This window comes from Canis aureus, chromosome 34, assembly GCF_053574225.1.
Source record: "Canis aureus isolate CA01 chromosome 34, VMU_Caureus_v.1.0, whole genome shotgun sequence".
Taxonomy (NCBI): Eukaryota; Metazoa; Chordata; class Mammalia; order Carnivora; family Canidae; genus Canis; species Canis aureus.
In genome coordinates, this window is record NC_135644.1 from 30,479,227 (window position 1) to 30,497,182 (window position 17,956).

Consider the following 17,956-nt stretch of genomic DNA (forward strand, 5'->3'; position numbering starts at 1 on the left):
TAGAAATTCTTTCTTCAAAGATGAGATAGTCTATGGCATGAATAATTAGTGATTCCAGGTGAGTCAAATTCAAATTAATAATGACTTTATATTCATCACTACAGTTGTGTGTGTGTGATGAACCATATTGTCTGATTCAGAATTCTACTACACAGCCAGCCATGCCAGGCCCCTGTTGTTCTGGCTTGTTCCTAGGAGAGCTCCATACACATGAAGACGTTTGATTCCTCTTAATGACGATTATGACACGCAGTCAGAAAATGAAGTTGGGTGACCTTGGACTCACGTCATTTAATTCCCTAGAGGGACACTTCTTAGACATGACTTAAAACCCCAAGCTAGGGCTCAAGAAAGAAGTGAGAATTTGAGTGATTAAGACCTTGTGCTGTTTTAAACTATCACACCTAATTTAATGCAATTAAGCATGACTGACACTTTCTTTTCAGGAAGGAATTAGAAGCAAACTGGCAATGAGAAAGAACAACTTCCCTTACCCGGAACAGACGGCTCTCCCCAGGGTGAAGTGAGCTCATTAGCAGGGCAGGATGTCCACAGTGAAGGGGGAGCACTCTTATTGTCAGCTGCGGCCATTTACTTTATTACCCTAAGCATAACACTGTCCCTCAGTATAGAGCTGCAGAAGATTGTTCTTTGGGGGAATTCTTTAATTGGATGAGATTTGTTGCAGCCATATTTCAAACTGACACTCAAAATGTCAATCAGTTACTTTCAGGTAATGAAATCGATCTATTGTATTTCTGTGCAGCACACAGAATAGCTTAAAGCTCGGTAAACATTTTTTTTTTCACTTTTTTTCTGACATGGCCAAAATTAAATAGTGATTTATTGTCAGAACATTACAGGGAAGTTTACCAACTTAAAGTATATTATTTCCAATTGGCCTCTTCTCATCCACCCAAAGGAAACCTTGAAAAGTCCAATTTTATAACATTGTGGTTATCATACCCTTTGCTGATTTTAAGGAGCACAATTTATCTGCTTCGGAATACACTTATTTTGTATTATCTTTATACATACATACATACATACATACGCTTATTTTTTAATTTATAAAGATTTTATTTATTTATTTATTTATTTATTTATTTATTTATTTATGAGCAACACATAGAGAGAGAGGCAGAGACACAGGCAGAGGGAGGAGAAGCAGGCTCCATGCAGGGAGCCCGATGTGGGACTTGATCCCAGAACTCTGGGATCACGCCCTGAACCAAAGGTTGATGCTTAACCACTGAGCTACCCAGGCGTCCCTCTTTATACTTTTAAAGGTAAAATTGAATGCCTATAGAATCTCAAATCAAGTATGTCTACTGACAAAATTATCATTAGATATTCAATTTCTTACAGAAAAAGCAATCCTGGGGTTTACTTTTATTGTTGCCTTTAAAGAGTTCCTTCTCCCCACCCTTGCTCTTGTCCTTGCACCTTCCTTCCCAAGTCTCCCTGTGTGGATCTGATAACACTGATGGGCAAGCTGGGAGCACCTCAAAAGGGTTGCTATGGGAATGGATTGCTTGAAAATTCCTACTGAATAGTCTCACTCTCAGAAATAGTATTGAGGTTGCAGACAAAATGGTAGAAAACTAGCTCTGCACAGAAAATGAGGGTAATCCTAAAAACTTTGTCTTCAGCTTTCATCTATCTAATAAGCATAATTCTGGCTTTGTGAATCCTTTGTAAACATTTGCTTCATTTATTTTAAGTAGTGAACTCAGCTCCCTGAAGAAAATTCATCTCAAATAAATGATTTATGTAAATAGAGCAAGGCACTTTGATTATAGAAGATGATTATTATTTGGATAAAATGAACAAATCATTCACTGCAGTGTATGTTCATTAGAGAATACTCATTAAAATCAGATAAACAAATTGTTACTGAGGAAATTTGAATGATAGGCTGCTTGATCTTATGGAAGCTATACTTTGTTAAGTCTACAGAGCAATGTTGTTAGGCTTGGCTTCCCGATTATCAGAGAGGTCTAAATAGTCATTTCAGAAATCAGTCTGTCACCGTCCCAGGCTGAGTTCCCTGGGAAGCAGATTGGTGGGATTAATGTGCAGCAGTTTAGTGGAGAATACTCCTAATATAAGCATCTGTGGGGGAATGAAGAAAGCTGAACTGGGCAGAGGAGTGGTTGAACTTTGATGCAGTTGCAACAAAGTCTCAGCCAATCATAATGAGAAGTCTGGAACTAGGATGGCCCTTTAGACTTGACCCAGTTTGGAGCAGAGAGACTAGACCTCGCATCCCTGCATCAACCAATCATTACACTTTGGAATGCCTTCTTGAAATGCTTATGGGCCATGCCTTTCATAACCCAATAACCCTAGCATCATAATTCAAGAAACTTTGAGTTATTCAACTCTTTTTATTCAGAAACTCAGCTAAGAGAAGTTGGCCATCAACACTCCCAGGAGCTGGGAAATGAGTACCATAGTTCTGGAGTGGAGATCTGTGCAACGAATCACAACATCCACTATTTCAACAAAACTGAGTATGCATATCCTTGGCACAGCAATCTTACTTGGAAGAATCTATCACAAAAAAAAAAAAATGGAGTAATATGTAAGGAATTCTACGTAAAAAAATTATATCAAAAATGTATGTTTTAAGATTTTATTATTTGAGAGAGAGAGGAAGAAGAAGGGCAGAGGGAAAGAGAGAATCTCAAGCAGATCCCATGCTACTCAGAGCCCAACATGGCGCCAATCTCAGGACCCTGAGATCATGACATGAGCCGAAACCAAGAGCTGGACACTTAACAGATTAAGCCACTCAAGTATCCCATATCAATATTTTTATAATGCGAATTTTATAAAGAGACATTAGTATGCTTAAAAATGTGAATGGTTAAATGCATTACAGTATATCCACACTGTGAACAATTATAAAGCCACTGAAGGTAAATTAGATCTATATACACTACTCCGAAAGGATCTTCACAATATATTATGTAAAAGAAAAAAAGTTGCAGAAGTATGTTTGGTCCAAATTTATTTGCATTATTCTTTTTGTAGAGTGAGCAAGATTTAAATTAGGCATTATTCAAGTGGCCATATAAGTTTTACGTCCATGGAAGATAGCATGGATGAATTCATACTAGGGAGTTAATAATTATTTACAGCGTTGTTTGGAGAAGACTAATTGTTCCTTTATATTGTTTTTCTTGTTACAATGAGTATGCTTTCACTGAAAAAAACATGGAAGTGGAAAAAGAGATTAAACTTAGGGATTCTATGTGCCTCAGAAGGTACATGCGAAGAATTTTAAAACGGACTCTGAATCAAATAAATTATTTTTTTCCTAGTGTTTGTAACCTTCTTCACATCCTACTGGCTTTGAGCAGCTGAGCATCCTTTCTCCAGAAAATATACATAGTCAAATGTCAGATAAACATAAGTATCTGTATAATTACAATATTAGGGAACTTGGACCTCTCAAAAACAGAGTTAATCTTCCCCAATTCCAGTATAGCTTTTTTTGTTTTATCATTGAAGAAACTGTAGCTCAGATAGGTTAAGTGAATTGCTAAGGGTCACAGGTTTGTTACTGGCAAAGCCAGGTTAGATCCCAGGTAGCTCTTTCTCCTGTCACATGAATCCAGTGCTAAAGATCTGTATTCTTCTAAAGACATTCCCCTGAACGTTTTTATATTTTTCCATATAAACCTGGCCCCTTAATTTCTTGTGATGGATTACATTACTGCTCCCAGGAATTCACTCCCTCCTCTGTAAAATGATTGCATACGTTCATGTATTGCTGGTTGACCTACAGGCCTCCCTATGAAGAATGCTTCTCCATGCCAGGGTCACACTTGGCCACATGGCTTACGTTAGCCAATGGGAGTAAATATGACTATGCCCCCATCTGGGCAGAAACTTTAAGAACAATTTCAAAATTAAGCTCTAACTCTTGCTCTTTTCTCTCTGCTTTGAGAATAACATGTCCCAAAGAGGGTCTGCTCCCTTAACCTGGCGACATAATAAAAAGGCACACAGAATAGATCCACATTGTTGAACTACAGTAACCGGCAGGTAACATAAATGAGAAATGGTTTTGTAAACCATAGCCACTTGAGGGTCTGTTACCATAGAAGAGCTAATATATCGTACACCTGCTGCTTCCGCAACCTTTTCTATCTCAACAAATGGATGCCTCAACACACTTAAGCCAAAGTGATCTTTCAAGTATGTAAATTATATAGTATTAGTTCCTTACTTAAAACTCTCCCATGGCTGCATATTACACTTCAGATGACTTCCTAAGTCCTTCTCCTGGTCCACAAAACCCTGTGTGATTTGCCTTCACTTCCCACTACTTTCCTCCTTACTCATGCTAGTCCTCGTCCGCTTGTCTTCTTTCTCTTCATAGAATATGCCAAGCTTGTGCCCTCTGCCTCACTCCCCGCTGGCCATATTTCTGGTTAACTCCTTACTAATAGGTCTCTGCTCAAATCATTTCATCAAATAGTTTGTATGACCAACCTAAGTAATGTTGCTTTCAGTTCTCATTGGTCGTTTACTCTTATACTATTTTATTTTCATATATTAAAATGTTTATGCACTCAGATCACTTTTTGTTAAGTCCTTAAAGAACTTACTGTAGTGTCTTTTGTACTATACTTGTTTGAGTATGTGTCTTGCCCCTCAACTAGACTCAAGAGAGGCTGGATAAGATTGGGGCTTTGTGGGAATAAGCAGAATTTAGATAGGCAAAGAAGATGTAAATAGAGGTTGGAGAGGGTAGAGCATTTTACTTATTTTTGTGTTCTCTACAGCATTTACTATGAGGTACATGTTGGTTGAACTGAACTGAAACCTAAACCCAGATTTTTTTAAAAAAGCAGAGAGCAGGGATCCCTGGGTGGCGCAGCGGTTTGGCGCCTGCCTTTGGCCCAGGGCGCGATCCTGGAGACCTGGGATCGAGTCCCACATTGGGCTCCCAGTGCATGGAGCCTGCTTCTCCCTCTGCCTGTGTCTCTGCCTCTCTCTCTTTCTCTCTCTTTGACTATCATAAATAAATAAAAATTAAAAAAAAAAAAGCAGAGAGCAATAATTATAATTCCTTGGATTTTTCACAGAAATGTCTGATTTTTGCAGATACAGACTCTGGTGACTGGTGTTAGGTCCTGGCAAATGTATAAACCGATACTTATATAAATGCTATAGCAATTCCTGCTACAATTGATGGTTGCATTTCCCATCACAATTGCATTTCTGTGCAATAGGAAATTGTTCATCAAGTCTTAGAAATGTATTATGAAATGAAATTTTGCAATAGGGCTAGGTCCTTTTCTATTTTTTTGTTATATCGTGGTCTATAGGAAAAAATTATAAATGTTAATTCATAAAATCATGATGATCATGCTGTGAGTACAGCAATCTAAATATATTGAAATGACAGATAAACGTACAATTTAAGACACAAACATGGACCAACATATGGGTTTATTTTCCCTTGCATAGTGCTTAAAACCTGTTTCAGCAAATATTCACAACTGAAGGAATTTCACAAGCATGGATTTCTGGATTGCCTTGAAAAATAAACGAGGTCTGCTAACACCGAACATGCATTCCTACACTGCCATAATTTGCCACTAAAGCATCTTTTCCATTTTAGATAAGGCATGTAATTTCCAAATGACTTGCTAAACTTTTATCTATCTTGTCCCTGAGCTTGGGATTCCAATAATACATATATAATGCACACTATTATATCTAATAATAACAAAATAAGGATTATTTGATAACTTTTAAAGATGCCAATCAAATAAAAATACTTATTGGAGGTTTATGGGAAAAAACACTGTGGTGTATGGTTTTTGAAGATATAAATAAATGTTATGGCCAAGACCCTGCTCTAGTTAGGACAGAGGAGTGCCTATAATCTACTGCACTAAGACTCATGGCCACATAAAGACATGATTAACCACATGAGAGAGAGTGAATTTACTAATAAGTACTACTTCCAATCAGTGCTATGGAAGTGCAAGGAGACAACACCAGGGCCTAGGTAATCGGCCACCAGCAGAGGTGGGATATGATCTTGATTTTGAAGGAATGAGTGGGATTCAGATAAGCATGACTATATTAAAAGGGATGCTTTGAAAGAACAGAGAGTAGTCAGGTCAAATGACAGAATGAAAGGTTTACATAAAATAACAGAAAAGATATGGGTAGAAAAATGTTATAAGACAGTATTTTAAAGGGGTCTTGAATGAGACAGTGTCTATGTCTATATATATATATATATATATATATATATATATATAATTACATGTGAAAGGTCTAGAAATACAGTTAGTTGCCTAAAAGCATGTTCTTTAAAAACTCACCTCAAGCCTATGCTGCAGAAGGTAGACTTAGGTATATTAATAGATCAGCCTGGATTTTCTACATCAATCGAAGGATGTTGGCAGCAAAATGGAATCAATACCCAAAGCTAGCCAGAGGCTGTGTGTGAGGCTCTGAACGGTACACATGGAAGGATAATAAGAGCCCAGGCTTGTTATACTAGAGTGAAATCTGCCAAGTTGGTCTCAACCATATGCTTAATTGGTTTATGCTATAAGAGGCTAATTGGAGATTAAAAAAGAAGTTAACTTAAACTTGAGAAACTTGGTTCACAGAGCTATTTTATTCTAAAATGTGTAATGAATGTAATTCCAGATGTAGAATGCTATCTGTGGAAGTAACATGGCTTAGTAATTGAGAGTTCGGCCTTTACACTCAAACATTGCTTCCTGACTGTAACCTCCCATCTCCTAGCACTTTGACTTTAACATGTCATGCAGTCTCTCTCTATTTCACATCCCTCAACTGTGAAATGGATGATAAAATTAGTATCTACTTCATAAGGTTATTGTGGAATTAAATAGGAGCAATGCATATAAAATGCTTCTTACCATGCTTGTCACCTAGCAAAGGTGATTTTTTTTCTACTTCTGTTGCAGTAGCTCCCTACCAGGCCCTTCTTAATTCTCTTCCCTCTTCTGTTAATTCTGAACACTGCCATGATGCACACTTCTAACTCTCCCCTTCAAAACTGTAATAATTCCTTCAGTACCTAAAAATATTACCCTCCCTTCTTTGCTCTGGACTTTCTATCTGAAACCTGTGTCTGCTGTGTATTTTCCTAGAGCATCCTCATATTACCAAACTGAGCATATTTTCCATTTCCTCAATATGCTCTGTGTTTGCTATGGTAGAGCTGAAAACTTCTGAAGGGTCACTATTACCTACAACCCTACTGCAAGTTTCATTCATCCCTTTTTCATTTTTCTCTCCACGTTATTCATCATTATCTGCTCATTATTTAGCTGAGGATCTGGGCTATTGCCATCACCTTCTTATTTTTCTTTCCCATTGCTACAAGTCCCAAGCCCCTATTAAAACTGGAATTGTGCTTCCTATTCTGTCGGCACCCTCAGGCCTTAACCTCACGTCTTAAACCTTATCCCAAAGTCTGATGTTGCCCATTTCAAGAAATTTAGACCTAAGCTTTGACATACCTCTTTTCCTTCGCAACTCTGAGATGATCAGCTAGAAAGTTGCAATAGTATATTCAAAAAACATTCTCCACCATGACATAATTTTTTCCTTGACATTTCCCCCGACTAGTAGTCTTAGAATTACCTAGGTGACATTTACAACAAATACAAAAAATAATTCAGCCTTATTGCTTATGGAATCATTTGTCTTGAGGCTTAATGGTTAGAAGAATTCTATCACTATTTTAACAATATCTCTATTTTTTTCTCTTGCCTAAGATTCAACAAACATTGAGTGTCTACCACATTCTAGCTATCGTGTGGGTTGCAGAAAAAAATAGGTCAAATAGTCTCTGTTCTTTCATAGCCCACAGTTCTCTTTCTCAGGCAAATCATACTCAAGTGAAGTATTTTTCAAACATTTTTGATTATCCCTGTTTAGAATATTTTCTTTACATGATGACCACACATATATAATAGTAGCACAGATGGTCAGACAAACATGCAAAAATCACTTACATTGTGCTATGACAGTTGCTATAATTGAAACGTGTGCACATTGTCTAGTTACGGTTTTCATCTTATTCTTTAGGATTTGGCAAAGCATCTTCTGTAGAGTAGGTGCTAAATAAATACATGCAGAATTAATAAACTTGTTGGCAGGATTTTAAAATTAGCTCTTTATCACTAAGACATTTCAAATTTAATTCATAAGCAATTTAAAAGGTTTAATTGGTGAGACTTAATCATTTACATTTTATTTAACATGGTAGGCAATGTCTTCTAATGATAAAGATTAAATGAAATACTGATATGAAATGTTTATATGTGAAGATGCCAAACCACTCAAGGGACTTACTTTTAGATACCTCTTGAATTGTATACCCTTGGCTATAAATTTGCTTACTTTATGGCATCTACCTTACTCTCACCTCCTGATTTTTAGTGCCTTCTCTCAATCACACAAATAATACTACAGGTAAATGAGCATTCCTTAAATATTCTACTAATAATAGTGAGATTTTTTTCTTATATGAAGTAATGAAGATTTAGGAGCTACCGGTTTCTACCACATCCTAACTTCTATAAAATGTTGGATTTCAACTTCCTCCTGGACATAAATATAAAAATACCCTATTCCCAGATCTTTGAGGCACCAATAATACCAAATGGGCTTGTGTGTGCTGTTCTTTCTTCACTTGATCCATTTTTCTTGACAATTAGGGTAGCAGTTTTCAAAACCATAGCTATGCACAATTCTTATGTTCATGATTTGGATCTATTTAATGGTAGTTATCAAAATCTCCATCTCCTTTTAGAGCATTTCAGCATCATGTTGGCAGCAAAATACACACACATACACACGCACATGAAAATCTCTTGAATCAAAGGATCAAAAATGACTGTTAGGGGAGACCAAAATCTAAAAATATAATTTATACAGGGAAAATGCACCTGTGGAATCATATTTGGTTAAATGTCAATTGAACACTTTCAATAATGAGAAAATTATCTGCTTTCTGCCTCTTAAATTCTATCAACTGGGATGCCTGGGTGGCTCAGGAGTTGAGCATCTGCCTTTGGCCCAGGGCATGATCCCACAGTCCCGGGATCAAGTCCCACATCGGGCTCCCTGCATGGAGCCTGCTTCTCCCTCTGCCTCTGTCTCTGCCTCTCTTTGTGTCTCTCATGAATAAATAAATAAATAAATCTTTAAAAAATTCTATCAACTAACAAACACAAAACAATGTTTACTACCTCAAGTTTTGGGGTATGGGTGAATTACGTGTAATAAATAAGTCAACTCTATACAGGCTAAATCTGTGCTAGTCCTCCAGAGAAATCAGAGTTGTACTGGCCAATATAGAATTCAGGGAATTTGGTGTGGAAGGCAATTATTTTAATAGTGGGAAACCTGAAAAAATAGAGCCCTCCCAAAGAAAACCTAATCTAACTACCCTGATGAAACAGATCTAGCCTCAAACTATACTATGGTTTGGAAAAGTAGAGCAGCATAGCTGCATTATTTGGGCATTCATGAAGGGAGTATGCTCTCAGGAGGCTGAAATAGCTGAAATACTGACAACTGAGAGCTTTAGCAATAAGTTACAGAGCCTGTAAGAATTGCAGAACTACTACTGTAAAGCAAATTCTTCTCCCCAACTCAGCATCCAAGAGATCATCATGTATACCACAGCTAGTACTTCTGATGAATAATAGTGACATAAGGCATCAAGACAAGACACAAATTATGCTCAATATAGTTGATTTAAGATGATAGGAAAGCAAAAGAATTTTCAACCTCATTAATTGCGTAACTAAAATTGCATAACTAAGCAAACTCAATTACCCTATTATTTTGAAATGGAAGAACATAAATCACTTCTGTGCTTCCACTGTTAAAAAAAAAATCTTCAGTGGTGCCTGGGTGGCTCAGTCAATTAAGCAGTGACTCTTGGTTTTGGTTCAGCTCATGATCTTAGGGTCAGGAGACCCAGCTCCATGTTGGGTTCCATGCCGAGCATGGAGTCTGCTTGGGACTCTCTCTCTCTCTCTCTCTTTCTTGCTCTCCCTCTGTCCCTCCCCACCTGAGGTGTGCACTCACTCTCTCTAAAAGCAAAACAAGATCTTTAAAAAAAATCTTCATAGACACAGTGTCATCCATTTCATATAAATACTGTGGGCTCTTCCTCACAAATTTCAATTAAGTAAGCTTACCTTCATTCTGACAATTTGCAATAGCATCTGTGTTAAATTTTATCTTGAGGGATTCACCTATAATGATGACTGTCAAGATGCCTTTGAATCTAGATTTGCTGTTCAACATATTTTCTGTCATTTATGACATTATTTGGTACACTGGTTTGATAAAAATGTTTTCTATGTGTCCATGCAAACAATTTAATATCTTAACAGTTAGCTATAGAAATTCTCAACCATATATAAAAGAAAATGGTATAATACAGTTCCATATACTTGTCACCTGTAACTCAGTTTTAACAATTTTCACCTTTTGCTAATTTCATTTAATTTCTTCCCCTACTCATCACCATCTACCATTCCACCTATAAATAACTCATGTAATATTTGTATAATTTGTATAATATTTCAATAAACATGGAAAATAACTCAGTATACATTTCTAATAAGGCCTTATTAAAATAACCATGATGACATACATATGAAGTTAATAATATTTTGTTAATCTAATACTTAATCTATAATAAAATTTCTCTACATAGTTGTTTTTTTTTTCAAATCAAGATCCAAACGAGATCTATCTTAAAATTTTAATAGTTCTTTCCATTCTTTTTCTTATCAATTATTGCTGAAAAAACTGGGACTTATAATATTTCCCACATTTGTGCTTTAGGTTTTAAATTTTATATTGTTTCTCCATCTATCATATTTCCTGTAATCTCAGAACTACAGACTTAATCAGATGTAGGTTTAACTATTAGTGGCAATACAGCATAGGAGATGGCATATACATCTTAGTGCATCTTATCATGAGGTATATAATATATAAATGTCCAACCGGACAAAACTGAACAGTTGGTTCATCTGTTTCAACCTGTCTTCTCCATCTATCTTTTGCCTAATATTTGAGCAGTCTTTGATGATCATTGTCTAAATTCATTATTTCACTAAGTGTTGCTACATTATAATTTTCCATTCTATCATTCTTTCTTTCAAATGTTTATTATCTGAGAGTCTCTTATAAAGAACTTTTTCTCAAATACTTGGTTACTCTGAAATATTTACACAAAAAAAGTCAGAAAAAGTGCTAGGTTTTTTCCCTTATTTATTTTTCAAAATAATAAAGTGTCCAATTAACTTAATATGATGCTACTTTAAAATATTATTATGAACACATGTATATGTATTTTAAGTGTTTTGATATCTTGTGGTCTTTTATGGGAGAGGCATGTTCAAACTATCCCCTCTTTAATCATTAGAAACTACTTGAAATTGGATCTTCTCTTGTTCTTTCCATTTTATCTTCATTTCATACAACATAGAATTGTATTAACAAATATTTCAATAAACAAAAGTTTAAAAAATACTTTTTCAGACCTAAGCACAAATAATGTGCTTATTAAAACCAAGTAATTTCACAATAACTTTTTACCCAAGGTCATGCCTTTCCCAGGAAAGCCAACACTTGACCAAAAGAGGTTTACAAAAGTCCAGGCATTTTGTCTCTGTGTGGGACTCTTTACAGGGAAATTCTGTCTTCAAAACTCCCCAGAAGATTGAGGGAGATTTTGTTGAACCTAAATCAGTTTTTCCTCTATCCAGTCCTGCTTCTCCCTCTCATTCTTCAAATGTAGTTGATTACTAATAAATATGTTTCATCTCAATTGTTATTTTCAGCAGCTGCTACCAAGGAATCCAACCTATGGCACAAATATTCTATGAATTTGGACCTCAAATTACTTGACTAACCCAGTTACAAAAAAATAAATGAACATATGAATTTTCTACTGTGTTATCATGAATTCTTTGACATATTATTAATAGAGCTGTTTCAAATTTTAGAATAACATCAGAATTTCTGCTTTAAGTGGTAAAGAAACTAGAAGGGATTTCTAAATGCATATGGTACTAATTACATTTGGAGTAACTGGTGACATTTTGCATTTTTTTTTAACTAATGGCAAGAATGGAAAGGAACACATGTCAATCATAGGTATTGGCATTTCTGCCTGTAAATTGATAAATCTATTTGTCTTATAAAATTATTATCAAGTTCAAGTTAAATGAAAAATGCTTTTATTTATTTTATTTTTAAAGGATTTTATTTATTTATTCATGATAGACATAGAGAGAGAGAGGCAGAGACACAGGCAGAGGGAGAAGCAGGCTCCATGCCGGGAGCCCACGCAGGAACCGATCCAGGGACCCCAGGATCACACCCTGGGTCAAAGGTAGGTGCCAAATCGCTGAGCCACCCAGGGATCCCCTGAAAAATGCTTTTAGACCTTTGATAAGAGGTTCAGGTACTTGAAGTTACCATATTATAATATAACATATGTGTTTAAACCCTCAGAGATATCACCAAAATTAAAAATTTAGAAAATCTACCTTTATACATGACCTATGAGACCCATACAACAAAATTTTTATTTATATGTAAACTAGAATAAAATAGATCAAAAGGAAGGAAAAGATTTTGAAAGGATGATGATTCTACTTGCTTCTTTTTTTTTTTTTTTTTTCTACTTGCTTCTGTCTTTGGTTCTCACAGTCTTCTTTCACCATTTGGAACCCCATCAGCTAATAATATCTGGGAAGCTTAAAGGTCATTCACGCAGAAAGATATCCACTAGTGCAAAAAAATTATGCAAATGTTATTTTGAAGTTGGTAACCAGAAGCAAATATACAAATAACAGATACAGGTACCATATCTTCTCCCTTGATAATAACTGTGTGATTACCACCTAATACATTTTAGGTAATGAATGCCATCAACCTAATGGGATTTATCTACTCTGCTCACTTTATGAGGATCTTACCTTCCTCACACTCCATTTCTCAACACTTGCCTAAATCCATTATCATAAAGAAATAGAATACAAACATTAGTAGAAACAGTATGTTTCACCAGCACCATGGTCAGCCCCAGTACTTATTACTATACACAGTTATTGTTCTTCTCATGGATAAAATGCTTTCCACTTCAAGAGTATAATCAACATAAAGACATAAAGATGAAAGAAAGTATTTAAGGGCTGTGTGCAGGTGAACTCAGAATATTCTCCACCTGGGGAAGAAAATGGCATATTAGGGGAACGACAGACAAGGGATTGTCTCTTCTGTACTGAGCCATTAAAGGATTTTTTTTTTTTCTTTTTGAGAGAGATACAGAGAAAGAGAGAAGCATGTGCACATGCACAAGGGACAGAGAGAGAGAGGAAGAGAGAGAATCTTAAGCAGCCTCCAAGCCCAGTACAGGAGCCTGACGTGAGATTCAACTCAAGGCTGAATCTCACAACCTGGAGTCATGACCTGACCTGAAACAAAAGTCGGATTCGTAATAGACTGAGCCACCCAGGGCCCCTAAAGTATCTTTTCATTCACTCACCATGGCCCTGTTACAAATGCCAACAGTTGTTCCATGTAATGTGATATGATCCCTGGCTTCTTTCACCTAGGTTGTCCTTACTCATGTTCATTAAATCTTTTTTCTCACTCTGAAAACAGATTCCATCCCACAAATCTGATTCTCACTTCTGATCCCTTACCAATTCTTGGGAACACTTCTTTTATCTTCCTATATCAGCATTTGTCTTTTTTTTAATTCCCTGAAATCCTTTGTTACCCCTAATCGGTTAAATACTCTCACTCTGTACATTAGCCATTAGTTCAAGCAGTCTCGACTGTACAAATCTGACTACAGGAGATGCGAATGTGCACCATACCCAAGCTTCCATTTTATAATTCTTCAACCTGGGTGGGAAATGCACTTTGTTTAAAATAGTTCAAACACAGCACATCAGTTCATTAGTCAAGAAAGTGTGTTACCTTAATACTTCTTCAGGGTTCTAAATTATTTCATTTTGTAGATTTTTTTCTCTTAGTTGCTGAATAAATAGCAATTTCATTAGAAATACAGATGCTTAAAAAATCTTAAAATTATAGCCTTCTAGCGAATAATATTTTTCAGAGGCTATTAAATTTTTCTTAAAAGTAAATATATATGCTTTTAAGCTGTGAGAAAATATTATTTTATTTTTATTCAGTCAGTCAGTCAACACCTATTTTTGGTAGTTCACTGTGTATAGCAGAGGAAGAACAGATATGGCATCAGAATTCCTGAGTTAAATGTTATCTTCATCATTTATTATGATATCCAAAAGAGCCTCAATCTACTCCATCCATATTTGGTATTTTTATCCACAAAACAAATAATGATAATATTTTTCTGCATATTTCATAAGGCTGGAGTCAAATGTGATCATGTAAATGTGAACTCATTTTGCAAAGTATAAAACTCTCTCCACAAATTTAAGATTTTTAATAGCATTTTGTGTAAAACATTAGAATGGGTGCTGGTTGGCTAGATATCTGGTATAACAACAGATCTCCCTGTCACTCTATAATGTCTTTTCACTACTTCATTTTTGGGCTGGAAATAAAAATGTACACATGAGAAAGAAATGTAAAATTAAGATGCTGTGTAAGTCTTGCCAGAAACATTTGGAAATAAGTGTACTGTGAAACAAGCATTTATCTCACCTATAAAAATGCTTTCCCTAGTCTAGTTGTCTCTGAAAACACCTGGAGACATTTTTTTTTTTTCAAAATATTCCTTCTCCAAACTAAGATTATCTTAATTTAGAAAACCTATAAATCCTGATGAATAAAAAACAGTTCAATATGTACATATGATCATAGACTTAAGTCGATGAAAGGTTTATACTTACCTAATTTTAATTTTTCTCTAAGTTAAAAGAAGCATACTATTCTGTTTTAAATCATTTTATCTCAGAATCTTGTCAGAACTTAAAAGAAATTTTAGTGCTATTAGAGAAAAAGCTTCTGAAAATCAATGAAAAACAGTTAATTGTATACTAGGGGAAAAAAACCTGTCAACTATGCTCCGAATATTATTATTACAATACTATAAAATTATACTATTAAAAAAGAAAAAAGTATATTTGGTAAAAGCACATTATATTTAAAAGGCTGTTAAATTTTAATGTGTAAAATTAAGTATATAACTCAAGATTTGAGCAAAGACACATCCAGACTCTTGCTCAGCAGAGAGTATTCTACCATGAAGCACACATTTTTCTTCATATTCTTATAGGATGTAATCTGAGCTAACCTTGCCTCTAACTCTTTACAGTTAATTTTTATAAATGTTTTTAATTACGGAAAATGTTTCACTACAGTGAGGAGCTGGGCACTTGCCATATGCAGATAGAGTTTTCTCTTACATGAATTTTATTTTATTTTTAAAAGGATTTTATTTATTTATTCATGAGAGAGAGAGAGGCAGAGACACAGGCAGAGGGAGAAGCAGGCTCCACGCCAGGAGCCAGATGTGGGACTCGATCCTGGGTCTCCAGGATCACACCCCGGGCTGCAGGCAGCACTAAACTGCTGAGCCACCGGGGCTGCCCTGAATGCAGAATTTTTATATTCTTTGCCTAATCTTGAAAACACAATTATATACAATGTTGGATTTCAATGCAGGAAGGATCTACAGGACTAATAAAGGGTGAGGGTATAGCCAGTGAGTCAAGAAGTAGGCCCAGGTTTGGTGGTGGTGGTGGTGGTGGTAGTGACGGTGATAGGGCTGTGAGGAAGGGGTTGTCATTTTTATACCTTTCAGCTTGGAGCGGAGGCCATGACACATAATACATTACATACAATTTCCCTGGAGCCTGGATATCAATCAGAGAAGAAAAACAAAAATCTAGAGATCCTCCTACTAGTGCTGCTCACAGCTCCATATTTCCTTTCCATTTACCTCCACCTGAATGAAAACTGAACTGCTCTTACAATTATCCCACCCTTCAGAGATAAGGATGGGATTTAATGAGATCTAAACAAGATCTAATTGAACGGTGAAAGGATCAAAGAAGAATGAATTCTTATTCAGGAGAGGAAAAAGTTAAGGAACTCTCATTCAGAATACATTTATTTCCTGTATTTTGCATATATTAGAATGCTATCAGCGTTAACAAAATATTTATATTACTTACATATAAAATGAATTTTATTTTATATACTATTCTTATATCCAAAGTTATTAAAGTTTTCCATTTATCTTCATAATTTATTTGTTGATGATTTTCTTTGCTATTTAAACAGTTATATTATCTACAAATAATGACAGTGTCCTAGTTTATTTCCAATCCTCACAGGTTTTATTAGTCTTACAATACTGGCTAAGATTTCTTGAACAATGTTGAAATTGTGACAATAGATATTACCTTCTGATGAAAGAGAATTTTAAAATGATTTAAGAATAGTTGTTCTAAAAAAGAGAATAATTGTTCGAGGTTTATGTTAGACATTCTTTATGAAGGTAAAAAAAAAATTCTATTGCAGTTTGCCAAAATCTTTTATAGTGAGTGGCTATTGAATTTTGTCATTTTTTTTCATCTACTGAGATGATATGCTAATATAAATGACATTAAATGATTTTATGATATCAAACTGCCATTCCATTTTTGGGATAAATCAACATCAGTTTAGATGTATTTATCTTTGATATGCTCTACATACAGTTTGCTAATATTTTTGAGTGTTTTTATCTACATTACTGGTGAGATTAAAATTTCCACTTTATTATTTTTTTTTCTAACCATTGTTAGGTTATGTAAGTACCTAAGAAAAATTTTTAGAATTTTACTCTTCTTCTATAATTCAGAAATTTTGCATAAGACTGAAATTGCTTTTTCTTCAAAAATTTCAAAAAATATGGGGCACCTGGGTGGCTCAGATGGTTAAGGTCTGCCTTCAGCTCAGGTCATGATTTCCAGGTCCTGGGATCAAGCCCTGTGTCTGGCTCCCTACTCAGTGGGGAGTCTGCTTCTCCCTCTCCCTTTGCCTCTCCCTGTTTGTGTTCTGTCTCTATCTCTGTCTCTGTCTCTCTCTCTCTCTCTCAATGAATAAATAAAAAATCTTTTAAAAATATTTGATAAAATATGGATCTAGTGGTTTCTTTGAGCTAAGGTTTTGAATATAAATTCAATTTATTTAATGTTTATAGAACTACCTTGCCTTGACATTCTCTTTGACCTTTTATCAGCTTTATGTTAAATTATATTTTCTTCAAAATTTTTCCAGTTATTAAAAGTTTTAATATTCATTGCTTTATAGCTGTTTATGATATTCCTCTCACTCTTTACTGCTGCTATATCTGTAGTTTGACTCCTTTAAAGACCCTACTGTTTTGCTTATTTTTGTCTTTTCTACCTTTTTCCAGATCAGTCTTATTAGAGATTGATCTATTTTACCAGGTTTTACAGAGAAATAAGTTTTTTTCTTCCTGAGTCCTTTCCATATTTTATTTTCTAATTTGTTAATTCCTTCTCTTAACTTTTGCATATCCTTACTTCCAATTGCTTTGTGCTCATTTCCTTACAATTTTCCTAACTTCTCTATTCAAATTTTCTTTTTAAGCATACAATTTAACATTTGAGAATTTAGGACTCCTTCACCCCACAAATTACAATAGGTAGTATTTAAATTACTAGCGAATTCTAATAATTTTTAATTTTAATTGCTAAATTTCTTGGCCTATCAATTATTTAGGTGTGTGTTCCTTACAAATATATTACTTCTATATATGTTTTCAAGTTCTAATATAAATGCATTTGAATGGAGAACTGGTGTGATCAGATCTGCATTTGAATTTTGTTGAAAATCACTTTATTATCAAGGTAATGGGAAATTTGTTAAAAGTTTCAGTTATACAATATAA

The 17,956-nt window shown here is 35.1% G+C and overlaps 1 long non-coding RNA gene across 1 annotated transcript in view; it reads left to right on the forward strand.

Moving 5' to 3' along the window:
• LOC144304530 (uncharacterized) overlaps positions 1-12,445 on the forward strand; it is a 64,047-nt gene extending 51,602 nt beyond the window's left edge. Inside the window, exon 3 of the long non-coding RNA XR_013371482.1 lies at positions 12,334-12,445. This is a non-coding gene — a long non-coding RNA (uncharacterized LOC144304530). The remainder of the gene's footprint in view (positions 1-12,333) is intronic.
• The last annotated feature ends 5,511 nt before the right edge of the window (positions 12,446-17,956 follow it).